This window comes from Arvicola amphibius, chromosome 8 (assembly GCF_903992535.2).
Source record: "Arvicola amphibius chromosome 8, mArvAmp1.2, whole genome shotgun sequence".
Classification (NCBI taxonomy): domain Eukaryota; kingdom Metazoa; phylum Chordata; class Mammalia; order Rodentia; family Cricetidae; genus Arvicola; species Arvicola amphibius.
The window spans coordinates 86511891-86531441 of NC_052054.1; positions in this window are offsets into that span (position 1 = coordinate 86511891).

Consider the following 19551-nt stretch of genomic DNA (forward strand, 5'->3'; position numbering starts at 1 on the left):
TAAGCAACTTCCTGCTGATTGTGGGCACTGATCATCTTATGAGGACCCACAGAAAATTTAGGATTATGGTCAAGTTCTGCCTGGAGTATTTTGTGAGACTGGATTTTTAATGCTGTTCTGTCTGTAGAATTCAGAGGAAACTACAGCAGAGGTGTTCTAAAACATTGCATCATCTGGGCCATCTGTTCCCATTGGAGATTTTTTCAGAGAGTCTTCCTCAATCAAACCTTATTTTTCTTAAAACAAAAATGAATTGACAGCCTCTCATCAAAGTAACATATCTTTTGACTTAAATTTTGAAGTCAAGGTATTTAAAAATATATAGGTTGGATTAATCGAGCAGCTTTTGTAATCAAATGTATTTTAGCAGCTGTTGCTCCTTCCTCAGCAGTCAAACAATTAAAAGACAACACAATGTCATACAGTATCCAGATTCTGTGTGTATTTTCCATCTTTGTGTGGCCTTTTTTTTTTTTACTCCATTTCTTTTATTTTATGTTTTAATTTTTGGTATTTTTGAGACAGGGATTCTCTGTGTATCTTTGGGTGTCCTGGAACTCACTCTGTAGGCAAGACTGGTCTTGAACTCACAGAGATCCACCTGCCCCTGCCTCCCAAGTGCTGAGATTAAAGGTGTGTGCCACAATGCCAAACTACTCTATTTCTTTTTGTGAGGACTTTCTCTATCCTTTTAATTTTTTCTCCTAAACCTACATATTTTTTTAAACACACTATAAGATGTATAAGGGTTTTTTTTTTTAATCTGAATGTGTCCTTACTGTGAGTCTATTGTTTTCTGACCACGAGTCTTTACTCTGCTAAGTGATATGGCTAGGATTAAAGGAGCAGCTTTGGCAGCTGGCTCTGCCCCATTCCTTAGCTTCCTGAGAGTCTAGATTCATGGTAGAGGTACTGGTGAAAGCCAAATTTATTGCCACATCTCTGTGGAGTTTCTTAGGTCCATGCTACCACCAAGAAGCCTGATACCAGCTGCTCATAAACACCATTTAACTGCTAGGTGGCAGAGCCTCTAAAAACAGCTGTGAGTTTTTTGCTGCTAACATTGAGTCAGGAAGCCTCTCTTAAAGGGACTGTACCTCTGTTTGCTACCAGCAAACAGAGCCTATCAGGAAAAGGATAGCCACCAAGAAGCTGTGATTGGCTCTGTTTTTGTCCTTCTAGAATCCTTTTTTAAAAAAAAAAGTTTTCTCAAGTTTAATGTGGAAATTCTTGCCAAACATTTGAGCATCAATTGTTATACTGTTTTTGTGTATATATATGTAAGCTCTTGTTTAAAGTATTATGTTTATACAGCTGATTTAAAAGTGTAATGTATAATTAAAAATACAGATTAATAGATCGTCATCCATAATAATCAAACTTTTAGTCATGTTAGTTAGGTTTTTCTAGATATTTAGAGATATATTTCAGTTAGATAATCTACAACACTTCAAAGACCTATAGAATATGGTATTTAAAAGGTTTTAAGAACTTAGACCTTTCTCCACAGTGAGACATGTGTGGTTCTCACAGCACCAATTACTTCAGAGAGTTTGATGAGCATTGAAAAAGCACATTATGGAACTTGACTTCAATGTGACAAGGTTAGCTATTTGGGCAAGAAACTTCTCTTGTCTGGACTGCTTCATGGTATGCTGTATGAACTAAGCATGCAGAATCCACAGAAAAATGACTGCTGAACCTATTAAATGAAGGTGAGACTGTCTTTCGGGGTTCCTGCTTCATGAAAGACATTCTGCAAAACACAGAAGAAAGCAACTGACAAACCTTGCCAATACAAGGCAGAACAGGTCTTCATATTTTCTTCTTCATGGAAAAGTCTGCCAGATACTATGGGCCTGTAGGCTGAAGATGGATGCCCCAGTGTTGCAGAGAACTTTGGATGACTGTCCAGGCACTGAGATGTTGCAGTCATTTTTAGAGTTTTGGAAGTTGCTTAAAATGCACTTCCTGTTTACTTAGGTAATATTATAACTTCTGGGGTCTTTGATGGAGTTGAAGACAGATAGTTATAGTTTTCCTTAGTATAATAAAAGATAAATTAGATATGAACCTTTAGACTCAGAAAGAAATATTGTAACTGTAATTCTTGCTCAATACCTGTTTTGTTATATGTAATTTTACTATGTTAAAGTTAAAACCTTTCTTTTTATTTAGACAGAAAAGGAGAGATGATATAGGATGCCCCTCTGTATGCTGTGAATATGTTTTATTACCATCGGTTAATGAAGAAGTTGCTTTGGTCTATGGCAGGGTAGAATATAGCAAGGTGGGAAATCTAAGCAAAAATAGAGGATGAAAGAAGGCAGAGTCATGGAGACACCAGCCAGCAACCAAGGAAAGAAGGCATGGAGAAAATGAGGTAATACCAGAGCCACGTTGCAATACAGAGATTAATAGAAATGGGTTGATTTAAGATGTAAGAGCTAGCTAGAAATATGCCCGGGCCATCAGTCAAACAGTGTTGTAATTATTACAGCTCTGTGCCATTATTCAGCTCTGGGAAGCCAGGAAACAAAAGTGCAGTCTCTGTTTACACATATCTGTAAGGTTTGTGTTGATTGTCTCCCCAGAAAAAGACACATGACAAATCAAGTCCCCATATACTCATCTCATCCAGGATCCAAATCTAGCATTTTCAGAAAGGAGTCCTTTTATGGTGAAAACTCTTTCCCCCTCATCCACACAAACTGTCTAAAAGGCTAGACACATGGAGCTCCTCTAGGAGGACCTAGTGCAAACCTTGTCGTAAGTGGGAGGAAGCTTGCAGAGGAACAGAGAAGGGAGATGGAACTATAAAAGCATGAATACAGGAAGCCACGTTTTCCAAAAATAGAGCTATCACACCTTAATGGGCCTGCAAATGCCAGAGAGAGAACAATGTAGGGAGCAGACAAACCTATTTGTAATCACAGTGCCACCTTCACCAACCTGGTGCATGCCCTTGAGCTGGAAGCTCTGCGTTTGGTGTCTGTTTACAAATTAAGCAACTGGAAGTGCCCCAAAGCATTCATCTCTTTTACCACTTTCTTCAGTGTGTATAATATTAGCAAAATGTCCCAATGGCTGGTAAATCATCTTTAACTCCTTTGAAACTCATTGTAGTAATGTGAACTATGATGGATTCCTGTGGTATTTAAAGAACTGGATTGTCAATTAGCTTTTATGAGATACATCACAGTCATCAGCCTTGCATCAGACCTCTTTTTCCAAGGAAGCAAGTTATTAAAATGTACAATAATTTGCTTTTATTATAATCTATCTAAAAGCCAAAGCTAGTCTGCAAAATAATTTAAAGTTTTAAGTTGCAATCTAAGAGACCTTTTCTTCAAAATGACTGGATAATGTAGCGTCGCCATTCTTGGTTAATTATTTTGCAGAGTGTGAATTTCAGTTAATCGTTTCTTGCAAGGACCAAATAACATAGGTGCTTCCTAATAGCCTCTTCGGGAATAACTACTGTCCTTTCAGAAGCTAATTAATCAAGCTATGCTCATAAAAACTTAAGTAACTACCCACCAGGGTGACAGTCCCCTGAGGCCTCCTTGCTCCTGGAAATCACTTGCCCACTATGTTGACCTTGGCAGAGAGAAGGGCAGTGAGTCAACCTGACTTGGCACAGCACTCACCAGGGACCATCGGCATCATCTAGCATGGTCATCAGCTCAGGAAAACTTGAAACTTTTGAACCTTGCCTTTACTACTGATGCCCTTCAGAACTTGCTGGCGCTACCTGTGACTCAAGGAAGCAAAAGTCAATGGGCTTCCAGGGAAACACGGGAAGACCAGAAAAAACCCCAATTCTCTTCTGATTTCATTAAACTACTGCAAGGTTAATTAATCATCATTTGTCAAAATTTCGAGGATATCAAGACATAGGAGTGGTATTTCTCTTCCCTTTAGCAGTGTATGGGCTAATGGTACAAAACTACAAGCCAGAGTTCATGGCTAAATAAAGTGGTCTGTAGCTCTGACCCCAGTAGCTCCATTCTCAAAGTTACTTTGTTAAATCACAACTGGTAGAATCCTGTCATTCTCCCCAGCAACCTGAAATCCCTTGAGAAATAGAGAAAGAGAGAGAGAGAGAGAGATAGACAGACAGACACACACACGGGGGGGGGGCAAGAAAGCAAGAGGGGGACAAGAAAGGAAGGAAGAAAGAAGGGAAGGAAGGGAGGGAGGGAGGGAGGGAGGGAGGGAGGGAGGGAGGGAGGGAGGGAGGGAGGGAGGGAGGAAGGAAGGAAGGAAGGAAGGAAGCAAGCAAGCAAGCAAGGAAGGAAGCAAGGAAGGAAGGAAGCAAAGAAGGAAGGAAGAAAAAAAAACATTTGATGCCTGCACCACCTTGCTTGATGACAGACACATATTTACTTAATAAGCATATAAAAACAAGAATAATAATGAAAAGACAATGACATTTAGTGCACATATTCTAAAAGTGGGTCACAAGTTGGATACTCTCCAAGTGTCTATTAACCCTCTAACAATCAAGCTTACAAAAGAAGTATGAAGTCATATCCATTGCAGTGATGAGGGAATGGAGATTTAGGGGTAGGGGAGAGAGTTCAACTAACAGTGTGCTTGCAACACAAGCAGGAGAACCAGAGTTTATATCCCCAACACCCATATTAAAAGTCAGGCATAGTGGAGCATGCCTGTAATCCCAGCACTAGGGATGCAAGGACTGAGGGCTCCTAGAGGTTATTGCCAGCCATTCTAGCCAATCTGTGAACTCCAGATTCAGTGAGAAACTATAAGAAAACACCCAATATTCATTTCTGACCTACATACACACACACACACACACACACACACACACAGAGAGAGAGAGAGAGAGAGAGAGAGAGAGAGAGAGAGAGAGAGAGAGAGAGAGAGAGAGAGAGAGAGAGAGAGAGAGAGACAGGGGAAAACTAGAGAAACTAGAATAATTTGCACAAGCTCTAAAATGTCATAGCTAACAACATATCTGCAGTCAGTAACTCATACCATGTACAATGTCCCATGAGGAAACTTTCAGAAATGCTTACAAACTTACACCACACACACACACACACACACACACACACACACACGAGACTGGTCCATCCTCAAATCCCAAACCAATACAAGAGGGGACACACAGTGTCCTAAAATTCTGGAAGTCTTTCTGGAATTTGTGATCCATGAGCTGGTCATTGAAGCACGGGAACATTCTAACCAGAATCCCATTCAAATGACAGCCCTGCAGAAGGCAAGTGTATCCCTTAGCTCCTCACCATTGGCCCCCCAAACCAGAGAAAATCAAAAGTCAACTTTTATTTGGGTTTAGGGTTTCAGAGGTTCTAGTCTAAGGAGTGATTGATGGTTTATTGATTGATTGATTGATTGATTGATTTTGTTCTACTGCGTCTGAGTCTGTGATGAGGCAGAGTATTGGGTACACAGATAGATCTTCTCACCACACAGTGAAAAAGAAACAGAGAGAGACAATGGGGCAAGAGACAAGCATGATACATTCAAGGACATACTCACGGTCATCTTCTTGACTAGATCCCATAGTCTATGGTTTCCTGCATTCCAAGGGAGTCAAGCCTCGAACACACACATTTCTGTAAAACATTTGAAATGCAAACCATCAGAGTCAGAAATGAGCGGTGGGTGGATAGATTAAGGTCTATTCTAGAATCTCCATGATTGGCCTGCCAGGATGCAAGCAGCATTCAGTATTGGCATCATCTAACCTGTTAAGCTGTTTGCAATAATTTAAATGCATAATTGGAGCAAAGAATGATGTTCACCTCCACACACGTGTGCACACATGCACAGACACATGCATGCACATATGTGCTTGTATGTGTATACACTCATTCACATACCACAACAGGGAAGATAATTTGTTTAAGGCCAACAATCTCTGGCCAGAGGAGATCTCCCTCTGTTGGATCTGATTTCACCTACCATGTGTCTGCAATTCTTACTGATTGACACTCCACAGTGATTCTGCTGGGCTTCTCTTTATCAATTCACTTCCAGCTAAGTTTGGAATCGTTGATCAATGTTAGAAAGAGAAGGAATAGGCAAGGGAGGGACTGCCAGGAAAATATGTAAATGGAACAGGTACAGTGGAGAGGCCATGTCTGTTTGTCTGTTTTCATAACTACAATCTATTTTCCTGCCGCACTCCAGAAAGCCAGATGGAGAGCTAAATCCACTGTGTATGTTATAAGCCAAACACAAACAAGTAATTCTGATATGGGGAAAACCCCTCTGACGCATTGTGTGCCCCACGCCCTTGCAAAGACTGGCTTGAGGAGCCAGCAGTGGGATTATTTATTGAGAAGGGGCCTTTCTCTAGGAATCAGCCAAGAACCAGTTACCTGAAATATATGCAAGATTTTAAAGTCTTCATTCGAGGCTTAAAACCTTTTTGCTTATGAAAAATGTCCTACCTGGCCTCTCTTTGTCTCATTTGGGAGATTAAATGGTAGCTATATAATTGGACTGCAATTCACATGGCTCTGAAGAAGCCATTATCATTGAAATTCAAGACCCTTGATCTAAGGTGTCTTGGAGGACTATAGTATGCTATATACTATCTGCTAGAGTGCAGAGTACGGTGTGAAATTAGGTTTTGTAAAGAGTGACAGGAGGAAGCCTTGTATGAATCAAGATATAGTTGTCATAACAACCGATTTGCATGGGCTATATATCATCCCGGAAATCTGAGGTCTGGGATGTCCATCAAGAGAACCGCTGGTACAGGCAAGACTGCAGCAAGCAGTGTGTTTTCTTCTGTTACAAAAAAAAATGGATTTTATTTTTACATGCATGAACAATGCTGGGATATAGCTGAAATAAAGGCAGTCACCTCATTCTGAGAGGAGCTGGGGCAATGTAAACCAAAGAGACATCCCAGAAAAGAGAGACTCTAGAGGGGAAGCATTCAGAAGAGACAAGAATTTTCATGAATAAGGAGAGGAATTTGTAAAGTCATATTGAGCCAAGTGATGACCAGAGGGGTCCTGCATAGGGAGGTCCTGTATAAAGTTGTCATAGTTAGCTTCAGCTGTCAACATGATACCACCCAAAGTTACCTGGGAAGAGGGACTGTTAATTGAGGAATATCCTCCATCTAGCCTGTGGACTCATCTATAAGGCATATTCTTGATTGGTAATCAGTGTAGGAGAGTCCAGTGCACCATGGGTGCTACCAGCCCTTGGAAAGTGAATGAGGATGGATGAGGTCAGGGGAAGAAGCCAGTAAACAGCATTCATCTGGGATCACTGTTTCAGTTCCTGCCTCCAGCTTTGTGCCTTGAGTTCCTACCTTGGCTTCCCTTGATGATGCAAGATGAAATGAATTCTTTTCTTTCTATTTTGTTTCCGGGCATGATGTTTATCACAGCAACAGAAATCAAACTAGAACAAAAAGAAAGACTAAAAGGAATACATAGACTTTGTCCGAGGCTTATCACATAGAGTTACAACATCCTGATTAATTAAGAATATGATGCGGGATTCTCCTCTGTATGCTATGAAAATGTTTTATTGCCATTGGTTAATATAGAAGCTGCTTTTGGCCAATGGCTTAACAAAATATAACCATGTTGGAAGATATATATATATATGTGTGTGTGTGTGTGTGTATATATATATATATATATATATATATATATATATACATATATAGGCACAGTCAGAGAGATGCCATGCCGAAGGAGATACCCAGGCACCTTACCGGTAAACCATGAGCTTTATGGTAAAACATAAAATAATGGAAATGGGTTAATTTAAAAGAACTAGCTAGCACTATGCTTAAGCTATTGGCCAAGCAGTGTTCTAAATAATATATTCTGTGCAATTAAATAATTCTGTGCAATTATTTTGGGTCTGGGCAGCCGGGACAGAAGAAGCAGCCTCCGACTGCAGTAATAATTAAAAAATCACAAGGATTTCACTAAGTTCTGGTCTTCTTGCACTGAATCATTAAATGACCAGGTGTGAACTTAAAAATATGCCAATTACTATGGGGTACTATTTGGCAAACCTGAAACAGTCCTCTTAGAAATCTGTATTCTGGAGCCCTCCTACAGACCTTCTTTTTCAAAATCCCTAGAAGCCAGGCCTCAACATCTGACATTTTTTTTTCAGAGAGCATCTCAAGATATTCTTAGATACATGAAAGTCTGAAAATTGCTACTGTATTGGACTTCAAAGCAATCCAGAGTTCCCTGCAAATCATAACACATGCAGTGTAAATGTGAAGTAAAACCAATGATTAACAGATGCTAGAAGACCCTGATAATTACAGTTGGGAAACTTCCTCGCCATGAATTCCTCCTGCTGCCAAAGAGGCATGTTACCAGTTGCTTAGAGGTGACAGTGTCTGTTTCATAGTATTTACTGTCTATGTACCGACTCCGCTAACCACGGAAGTTTCTTGAGAACAGGACCCAGATCTTATTCATCTCTCTGGTTCATAAATGCACAGAATGAATGGGTTTGGAATGAAGAAAGGGAGCTACTGGGAGAGTCTTTCCAGGGTGCGAAAGCACTGGTATAGGAAACAGGATTTTTTCAGAGACTGGTAGAGAGAACAGATAAGTATGTAGTAATTGCATAAAAAAAAACTACAGGGGCAAAAGGGGAACGACACACAGGCATGGTAAGTTCAAATGTATTAAATCCTGAACACAATAAGTTTCAAACATCCTAATTAAAATTTCCAATTAAAGCTGAATAAATATGTAAAATGGGGATACACTCAAGAAATACGTGTAAAACCTCTAAATTAGAAAATTAGAAAGCATTGCTAAGAAAAAAATATTGATGCCATAAGTAAATAGAGAGACTATGAACTACAAGACTCTGTTTTGTTAACATGGTGATTTCCCTCAAATTTGTCTATAGATCCAATGCAATCTCGAATAAGCCTTAAGCAGGACATTTTGAAAGTTAAACAAAAACAGAGCTGATTTTAAATTTACCTGACAATGCAAAGGACTAAGAATAACCAACCTTGAAAAAAAGAGATGAGAAGACATTCCAAGCCTGACTTGACAACCTATAATAATATTACTACTAATAATAGATAAAACAAATATTTGGTAAAGTAGTGTTCACATAGAACCGATAGAAATTAGCTGAAATCCCCAGAACAGACCGATACATATATTGAACAATGCAAAGGCAATTAAGTGGAGAAAAAGAAAATATCTTCAACACATTTAATATAAAATAACTTATATATGTATTCTTTTCACACTATAAGGACAAATTAACCAAAAATAAATATTAATACAAAGCAACAATACTTATAAATAGGAATGTAGAGAAAAGCGTCTATGACTTTGGCATGGAAAAGGTTTTTAGAAAGTACACAAAAATATACACTCAATAATTTAAAAAAGACATGATTATTTATTTATTTATTTTTAAAATGTTTTATTTTTATTCAATTTATTTTACATCCTGCCCCCCTCCACTCCTTCCCTACTCCCTACCATCATTCCCTCCCAGTCCCTCACTTTCATTCTCTCTCTGCTACCCAAATGCCTTCATCTTCCGTCTCCACTCAGGAAAGTGCAGGGTTCCTATGGGTATCACTGAAACATGGCATATCAAGTTGCAGTAGGACTAAGCACCTCCCCATGTGTTAAAGTTGGGCAAGGTGACCCAGTATGAGAAGTTGGGTCCCAAAAGCCAGGAAAAGAGTCAGAGGCAGCCCTTATTTCTACTGTTTGGAGTCCCATAAGAGGAACAAGCTAAACAACTGTAATATATACACAGAGTGCCAGGTCATTCTCATGCGGCTTCCTAGTTGCCAGTTCAATCTCTGTGAGCTGGTCTGAGCCCAGCTTAGTTGACTGTGTGAGCCTTCTCATGGTGTCCTTGACCCCTCTGACTTCTACATCCCTTTCACCTCCTCAGCTGGATTTCTGAACTCCATCTAATGTTTGGTTGTCTCTGCATCTGCCTCCATCAGTTGCTGGATGATGCTTTTCTATGGGCCGGACACCAATCTGGTTACAGTTCAAGCTACGTATCCACTATTTCTAGGAGTCTAACCTGGGGTCCTCCCCATAGACTCCTGAGAGATTCTCCTGCCAGGCTTCAGCCTGACCCCAAAACACGCTCCCCAGCAGTCCCCTGCAGCATCCTCCCTTCCCCTCTCCCAACCTGATGGCTCACGTTCCCATCCCCACCCGCCCTCAGTCCACTCAAGAAATCTCTTCTATTTCTCCTTTCCAAGGAGATCTGGTAAGACATGATTTTTTTTAAAGATAAAAATGAGAGTTATATCCTAAATGAAGACCTACAAATGACCACTAGACACACACAAAAACTTTACCTATTAGTTATCATGGAAATAAAAGTCAAAACTGCTGTGAGCCAGTATTAATTATTACACATCCATTGGAATGGCTAAAATGAAAAAAAGATGACAAATTCTGGTAAGAACACGGAGCCACCAGAACTCGTATGTGTGACTAGGAAAAGGAAAAATGGTAGAATTGTTTAGATAGCATTTAGGGAGTTCCTTAACCTTTTAAGAAAGTTAAGCATACACCTATTATTCAAAAATACCACAGTGAAGCATTTGTTCAAGAAAAAAAAATGAAGAAATACATCCATAAACTTTCTTGCAATCATGTGTTCATAGGAATACAATTCATAACAATGCTAACTGGAAATCACCTAGGGGTTCTTCAGAAGAAAGTTTGGAGTTGGGGTGAACTGATCCCCAAGAAATGCTCTTAGTGTTGCTAAATCTCAGAAGTATTTTATTGACTGAGTAAAGCCAGACAGACCTACAAAAACATGCTTACAGTATGGTTCTATTTATGTGAGATTCTAGAACCAGTCAAATTACTAATTATAAAGAAAACCAAGTAATGATTTTTCTGGAGAAGGTACAGTTTAAACAAATGGCACTAGAACTTCTTCCCAGGGTTACAGTGATGGACCATGCCGTAAATTGAATATGTCTATGTGAATAAAGGTGTTTCTTAAGACAGTTTAAACTGTATGTTTGATATCTAAGTAATTTACTGTTTAAAAGCTTTCAGTCTAAATGTCTCCATTATTTGTGACAGAAAAGGTTCTGATGTGGTAACAAGCAGCTCCAAAGCCTTAATATAACGATACCTTATTTGCTATTCAAAGTACACTACAAAGATGGGCCTGGTGGACACATCTACAATCCCAGCACTTCGGAAGGCAAGGCAAAGAGATCATCATGAGCCCAGAATCAGGCTGGGAAACAGAGTGCAATTCTTTATAAAATACGAAACAAACATGGTGGTTCAAGCTTTTAATTCCAGCAGTCTGGAGCAGAGACAGACAGATCTCCCTGAATTAGAGGCCAGCAAAGTCTACATAGCAAGCTCTAGGCCAGTAAGGGTTACACCATAAGACCCTCTCTCCAAAATAAATAAATCAAATGTTGAAATGATAAAAAAAAAATAACTGTCTCTTCTTCATTGCCTAGTCTTTTCCTCATGCTCTGATTTGAATGGTGGTGACCATTCTTCCCATATCTATACTCTTACCATGACACTTTCTCCATTCTCCTTGCCAGAAGAGAGACCTGTAGATCATGAGAGATTTCAAATCACCTCTGCCCAGATACCCTCTCCTGCCATCCAGGATTCGCCATAGCCCTGCACAGACACAAAGGCACAGGGAGCATAGGCAGGGCCAGTGACAGGATAACTTGACTGTGGAACATGAAATGCCTGTCATGACTCTGTTTTTAGGGCCCTAGTTTTGCAATACAGACCCAGCTTTCACAAGATCCTTGTGATCAAATCTGTCTGTAGTAAACAGAATGCCCTTTTTCTACCAAGGAAGGGATTGATTCATTTCCCTGCTTCAAATCTCAATGAGCAAATACTTCCTGGCAGACACAAAGAAAGAATTCTGCAAACGTATCTGAAGAAAAGATAGCAATGGGAGTGGTGGGGGTGAAACTATCATGCGAAGCTAGAGCCGACACACGTCCAAGCTCTTCAGAAAGGAAGCAGTAGTTGGAGGAGGTAACCCTGCGGAGAAAATGTGGCAAATGACTGACAGACTAATCCAGCCAAAAATAAATTACGTTGGTAATGGCCACGCTGGACTCGTGCTACCATTGAAAAATCTCGGCTTTATGAAAGACAACAGGGCTATGGATCTGTTCTACAATGGCAGTTTCTTGTTTGCCAAAAATATTTGGCATTATGAGTCTGACTGTACCACAGAGAAAGCCCTACTATAGCTACCTAAAGAAGAAAAGACAAAAAAAAAGGAAGAAAAGAAAGAAAAAAAAAGAAAAGATGGGAGATAAAACCCATTTAGAAATTAGCATTTACGTTTGAAATTTGCACAAAAGAATTCAATTACCACAAAAATTAGAAGAGGAAAAGTATGAGCTGTCAGAGGTTCTATTTTAATGCCTGGGGGCTACCAGGGGCTAAAATTTGGGAAGAAAAGCAGACTGTCTTTCTAGACCTACACAGGCAGATTTCTGACCATGTAAACACCTTAAAAGTCCACTCCTACCAGGATCAGTCAGAAATCAGATTGTACAACAGCCCCCACAAATTTCCCAAAGTTGAACTTTTGTCCAGTAGACAGGGACTGAGATTGCTTAAACCCAATTCAAAGAGGGAACACATAAAATACTAACATCTGTGATGAGTTTCCATCCACTTAGGAAGGGAAGTAGCGCTTGATTGCAGGCTCGGGTGAGAATGTGCAGCCGGCGATCATCAGAGCTGTTGATCCGGTGCCTGCCTCCTCTCATTACAGGAAATCACAGGAGAACGATTGCAGGGTACCAAAGAAAGAATCTTAGCCATGGACCCAAGGACCGATGTGGTTTGTTTAAGTGTGTTCAACCAAGAAACAGTTTGGGAAGGCCAAGTCTATCGTTTCTTGTTTGGGTAATATAAGAGGAACATCTCGTTTAGGCCCTTGACTGATAAGATAGTGAGAACTATTCCAGTTCTGGGTGGAACAGAACCAATTCCAGTTGCCTTAGCAGAGTTGAGTGTGGTGAATTGGTGGTGAATTATGCGTGTAACCCCAGCACTTGGGAAACAGAAGTGGGAAGATTATAGTACGTTCCAAATGAGCCAGGGCTACATAGGGAGATGCTTTCTCAAAATAAAATTATAAAATAAAAAAATTAAAGTTGACTTGGGGAGCTGGAGAGATGACCCAGTAGTTAGGAGCATTTATTTTTCTTTCAGAGGACTTGAGTTTGATTTCTACCACCCACATGGGACAGCTCACCAGCTGCGTTTAACTCTTGTTCCAAGGGATCTGATGCTCTCTTCTGATCTCTTTACTCACCTGCAGCTCTCTCTCTCTCTCTCTCTCTCTCTCTCTCTCTCTCTCTCTCTCACACACACACACACACACACACACACACACACCATACAATTAAAAAGCCAGGTATGGTGGCACCCCTTGATCCCAGCACTCAGGAAGGCAAGAATGAATCTGAAGCCAGGCTGATCTAAATGAGAGCTTCAGGCCAAGGCTAAATCGTGAATCCCTGTCTCAAAAAGAGGAAGAAACTCTTTTCAAAAATATTATATATATGCACTATGGGGATAGGAGACGTTAACCCCAAGCCTCCTTAAAACCAAGGTCATTCTCTAGTGTATTAGTTACTCTTCTGATTGCTCTGAAAATATACCTTACAAAAACAACCTTTAAAAAGAAAGAGTTTGTTTTGGCTCATGGTTTCAGAGTTCAGACTGCCGTGGTGAGGAAACTATAGGGACAGGAGTGTGAGGTGCCACACCGCATCTGTGGTCAGGAAGAAGAGACAGATTAATGTCACCATCAAATGGGCAGTGTATTAGCAAGGGACATTTATTTATCACAGTTAGGGAGGTTTCGGAAAGCGTAAATATTCCACCTACAGCACAATCCAGTTGAATTTTCCCCCAACACCCCCTCCCCTTTTTCTGACAGGGCCTCATGTATCCCCAGCTGGCCTTGAACCCACAATAGAGTTGAGTGTGTTGGCGTTGAATTTCTAATTTTCTTATATCTAAAAGGACTAAGACAGATATGCTTAAAGGTCAAATGAGAAAACCAAAGTCAGTAAACATGAAGGCGGAACAATAGAAATTATCTAAAGTGACTAAAGCTAAAAAAGAAGCAAACGATTGGTTCATTTTCATAGTCTCCCTAAGTTGAGACAGCAGAAATCGTTAGATGGTCTGAGTAGATGTCTTACTCAGAACCACTGTGCTGTGATAAAGCACCATAACCAAAAGCAAACTGGGTAGGAAAGGGTTTGTTTGGCTAACACTTCTATATCACACTCCATCACTGAAAGAAGTCAGGAAAGAAATTCAAACAAGGCAGGAACCTGGAGGCAGGAGCTGATGCAGAGGCCATGGAGAAAAGCTGCTTACTGGCTTGTTCAGCCTGCTTTTTTATAGATCCCAGGGCCCTAAGCCCAGGGATGGCACCACCCACAATGTGTTGGGCCCTAACCATCAGTCACTAATTAAGAAAATGCCTTACCGGCTTGCCGACAGTCAGATTTTAAGAAGGCATTTTTACAGCTGAGACTCTCTTCTCTCAGACCCCAGCTTGTGTCAAGCTGGCATGAAAGTAGCCAGCGCTCATGTGATTTAGAGTCTGCAGAAGAGTAGATTGCAAGAAAAACAGCTATTTTTCTAAATTTAATGGAAAACCAACAACTGTTCCTAAAACTCATAAACTCGGGAACTATTAAGAGCGGTAATAGCAAGGAGAACCACATTTGGGCACATCATGCTCAAACTCTTGAAACCCAGAGAAAATCTTTAAACCAAACTTCTCATCTGAGATAATGGAGAGCGCAGAATGACTGAATCAATACTCCGAAGATAATGAAAGGAAGCATCTATAGTGAGGTCCGTATCGGGTAAAAAAAAAAAAAAACCATCAAAAACAAAAGTGAAATAAAGATATTTGTAGATTGGTGACGGGAAAAAATGTCGCTACTAGACAATAAATGGTGACGAGAAATCGAGATCTGCAAAGAGAGAATATAAACGTGGGCAAATATAAGAGAATATTTTATTTGATTGTTTGAAAAGGCAACCATGTGAGCAGATTTGATGGGATCCTAAGATATCCGTTCACTCATGAACGGAGCCTTCTGCTGCTGCTGCATCTTATAAATCGTTCTGTCTTAGTGTTGTTGGGACGTGTCTTGATAGGGGTGCAGACTCTGGAAATGTGTCTGGAAACCTCACTTCCTGAAAGCATAAAGAAGTTGTTTGGGGGTAGAGAGAAGGCTCAGTGGCTAGCAGAATGTACTGCTCTCCCAGAGGACCTGGGTTCAGTTCCCGGCAACCACATCAGACAGCTTACAACCAGCTGTGACTCCAGAACATCCCTTGCCTTCTGCCATCCATTGATACCAAGCACATGTGGTATACACAAGCTCATGTGGACACACACACACACACACACACGACTAAATCTGTTTGTTCAAAGAAGCTGTTTAAAGATGCTTTGGGTGCTAGAGGAAGGAACCACAACCCCTCTAGAAGAGCATGATTCAAGGAGAGCAAAAAGCATGTACTGTGTGAGGCTCACTGAAGAAGCCTATGCACTCAGTGGTAACTCTACAGACAAGGGCCTGGGAATGGGATAAACCACAAGGATTGAGGTAAGATTCTTTCTTGGGGGGTTTCCAGTATGGATTGCAAGCGGTTGTCGCTCGACAGTCAGCACACACTGATAGCAGCTGTGTGGCAAATACACTGTGAAGGTGAAGACATAAAGTCACTATAATCCCAACTCCCACAGAGCTGTAGAGGAGAGAGAAACACAAATTACTCAATTATTAGGCTGACATATTGTTAATGTTCATATAAAGGAAAAATGGACTAGAGAAGGAGCAGGGAATGCTTACTACCAGCCAGGTAGCTGTGTGCTGGGTGTTCCTATGTATCAGCTCATCTGCCACTCATGCCAGGCCCCTGAGAAGAACCAGTGACGAAATGGAGGTTTCAGTCACAGTAGGGAGCAAGTGATGCTGCTGGAATTAGAGCCAGTGCTTGACTATGAGGTTCAGCCTGTCAGTTAATGCAACCAGACTCTTGAAAGAAGTGCACGGTGGAATGGGCTTGAGGATTCTGTCTGTTGCTTCCCAGGGATTCAAGCATGTCTCCATGGAGAAGGTTCATAGGTATGCATTCACACAAACTGGCATTCTATAAAGAAAATAAGACTTTGAGCACCAGGGCATCCAAATCAGGCGCGTCTTGTTCAATAAGAACTGGTGACTCGGGATTGCTGGGCTCATTGCTAGACAGCAGAGGGTCTCAGGATCATATTCAATAGGATCCCTAAAGAGAACCTTGCTTTATCTGGGGCCAATAGGTCCTGAGGAAACCTGCAGTATATGAGAATGAAAATAAGATTTATCTTTTCCTTTTAGCGGAGTCTCTGTGAACACAGATGCAAAGGCACTCTCTTTTCCTGCTGTGAGAACTTAAGATCTGTGGAATCTGAATAAACTTATCCAATGCAGGCAACAGAGACAACTTTAGACAAACATGAGGAAAGGACTCCAGCAAAGCAAACTGGCAGAATATAGACCAGTGGTTCTCAACCTTCCTAATTTTGCAACCATTTAATAGAGTTACTCATGTTGTGGTAATCCCCAAACATAAAATTTGTTTTCTTTGCTACTTCATAACTCTAACTTTGCTACTGTTATGAATCTCAATGCAAATATCTGATATGTGGCCTCTGTGAAGGGATCATTCCACCCTCAGGTAGAGAAACACTGATCTAGATAGACCATCTCTCTGTCTGCCCTTAGCAGAGCTTGTGCCCCTGTGAAGTCATCATACTAATTTCCTATTGCAGGGCTTTCATATGGACAATTCCAGTCACCTGGCAGCTACCTGAGACTCTCCATAGTCCACACCAGGTAAGCATCAAATCTTATCTCTTCTGGCATATTTAAAACCAAACCAAAACAAAACATTCTAACTTCTTCCCATGAGTGCGCACACTCCTCCTCTATTGCCCGTTGGGCCCTGCTGTTTGTGCTGAAGCTTCCCACCTGATTTCCTGAATGTTAATTCCTTCACCACTTGCTCAGTCCTGTTTGCTTCCAAAGCAGACTTTTAAAGTGATTTACATCTTCTGTCTCATTGTATACAGGGCAGAGCTTCTGAGGTGACCTGCAAGGCCCTTGGTGATCTCCCTCCTACTGCCCCATCCCCATGCTTCTCTCCGCTGACAGTCAAGCACCTGTGACTCCTGTTGTTTCCTGTGCATCTGCTCTAGTTTGTTTTCCACTGCTGTGATAAACACCCAGGAGAAAGAGCAACTTGCGGGTGGAAGAATTTATTTCATCTTGCTGATTATAGTCCATCATGAAGGGAATTCAGGGAAGGAACTCAAGGCAAGGGTATGGAGGCGGGAACTGAAATAGAGACCACGGAGGAATGTTGCTTACCGGCTTTCTCCAGAGCTTACCTCTTACCTTTCTTTTCCAACCCAAACTCATCTGCCTAGGGATGGTGCTGCCTACAGTGGGCTGTGCTCTCCAGTATCAGTCATCAAGGGTTAGTAAAGACAATCCCATACAGCCGTGTCCACAGACAAATCTGTTTCTGCTCTGGGAAATTACTCAACTGATGCCCCTTTGTCTCAGCTGTATCAAGTTGATGATAAAAACTAACCAGTTGGGCCGGGCGATGGTGGCGCACACCTTTAATCCCAGCACTCGGGAGGCAGAGGCAGGCGTAACCAGTTATATTCCCCTCTCCAGCCAGGCAGGAATTATCTGAAATTTTCACATCTTCCAACAGCTATTACTGGTCACCATTGTTGTCTGTGAGTGACAGGAAAGAAAACATTGTTATGAGCCACAAGCTACTGGTAAAGTGTGGGGAGAACACTGCTATGAGCCAGGAATTCCTGTTCCCAGATTTGCTGGAGAACCATGGAAGACGGTTTTACACGAATACTTGGACCAGGTAAGGAATGTGGCTGAGTGTTATTAGATACTAAGAGTGGGGTTCTCAGCCACAGCCCCATACACTCATAGATTTGAACACATGGTCACCTGGGAGTAACACTTCTTGAAAGGACTGGAGGTGTGGTCTTGTTGGAGGAGGTGTGTCACTGGGGGTGGGCTTAGAGGTTTCAAAAAGCCGATTCCAAGTCTAGGGTCTCTCTCCTCTCTCTTCTCTCTCTCTCTCTCTCTCTCTCTCTCTCTCTCTCTCCCTCCCTCCCTCCCTCCCTCCCTCCCTCCCTCTCTCTCTCTCTCTCTCTCTCTCTCTCTCTCTCTCTCTCTCTCTCTCTCTCTCTCCCTGCTGCCTGTAGATCAGGGTGTAGAACTCTCAGCTCCTTCTTTAGTAGCATGCCTATCTACTCCCCACCATGTTTACCACCATGACAATAAATAAACTAAATCTCTGAAACTGTAAGCAAGCCACAATTTCATGAATAGCCATGGTCATGGTATTTCCTCACACCAACAGACCATTGACTAAGACACAGCCAGGGAAGACAATGGCATACTGACGAAGTGATTTCACCAAGGGGACATCAAAGAAAAAACAAATGCATGGGGAACTAAAAGGATCTTCATGAAAAGGAGGTCCTTGTTCAAGTCAGCAAGTGGGTATTTTTCTTTATTCTTTGATGTTAGACCCTTTAAAATGCCAGTGGCTAGTGTGCCTGTCTAAGAGAGCTCACACTCACTGACTGCACTCTCCTGATTTATTGACAGACTCCTTTCCAGTTTCAGGAAGATGTCTCTTTGGATGGCATTTCACCAAATACACCCTAAGAAATGTGCTTATAGATTTTAAATGTACTGGACCCCAGCAGGCCAATTATAGAAGTTGTCCAAGGGGGCAAAAACTGACTCTAAGGTGATTTCAAGACAGGTTGTTATGGGGAGAGCTACCCAAGCAGCATCCTGATGCTGATAACAAAAGCTCAGACTGCAGCAAAGCTGTATGCCCTGTGCTACGGGGTATGAAGTGCTGGGGGAGAGGTACAGACAGGGAGAGCAAGCCAGGTAAATCCACATGGGACAGAGCAGGAAGGATCTTTTGAACTAAGCAAGAGGCTTAAGCTTCGTTATTATTTCATCTCATTGATTTCTTTAGTGGTTCATGACAATCATTCATCCATTCCTATATCCAGTTATTTAACCAACACAGAGTGACTATGAGGTGTCCCACTCCATCTGGGAGGAAATGGAGGAGAGTTTAGAGTGAATTAAGGGAAGACTAGACTCCAATCACTAAAACTATGTAAGCAATACACACCCATACACCCCCTCCAAGTCCAGCCTGCTCCACCATGACCGCCACCAACATCTTGATCTTCATGTGCTGAGTGGGAAGGAAGACTTTTACATCTTCTAGCATCCTGGAGCCTGGGATGGGCAGACAAGCCTACTATAGACTGTCACACCAGCCAGAGCAAAATTAATGGTATGGATCATTGTCACTGAGGGGCTGACCTGTTGAAATAATTGAGAGGAGCCCTGTCTGGGAGAGACGAAGCCTGTGAAGGCAG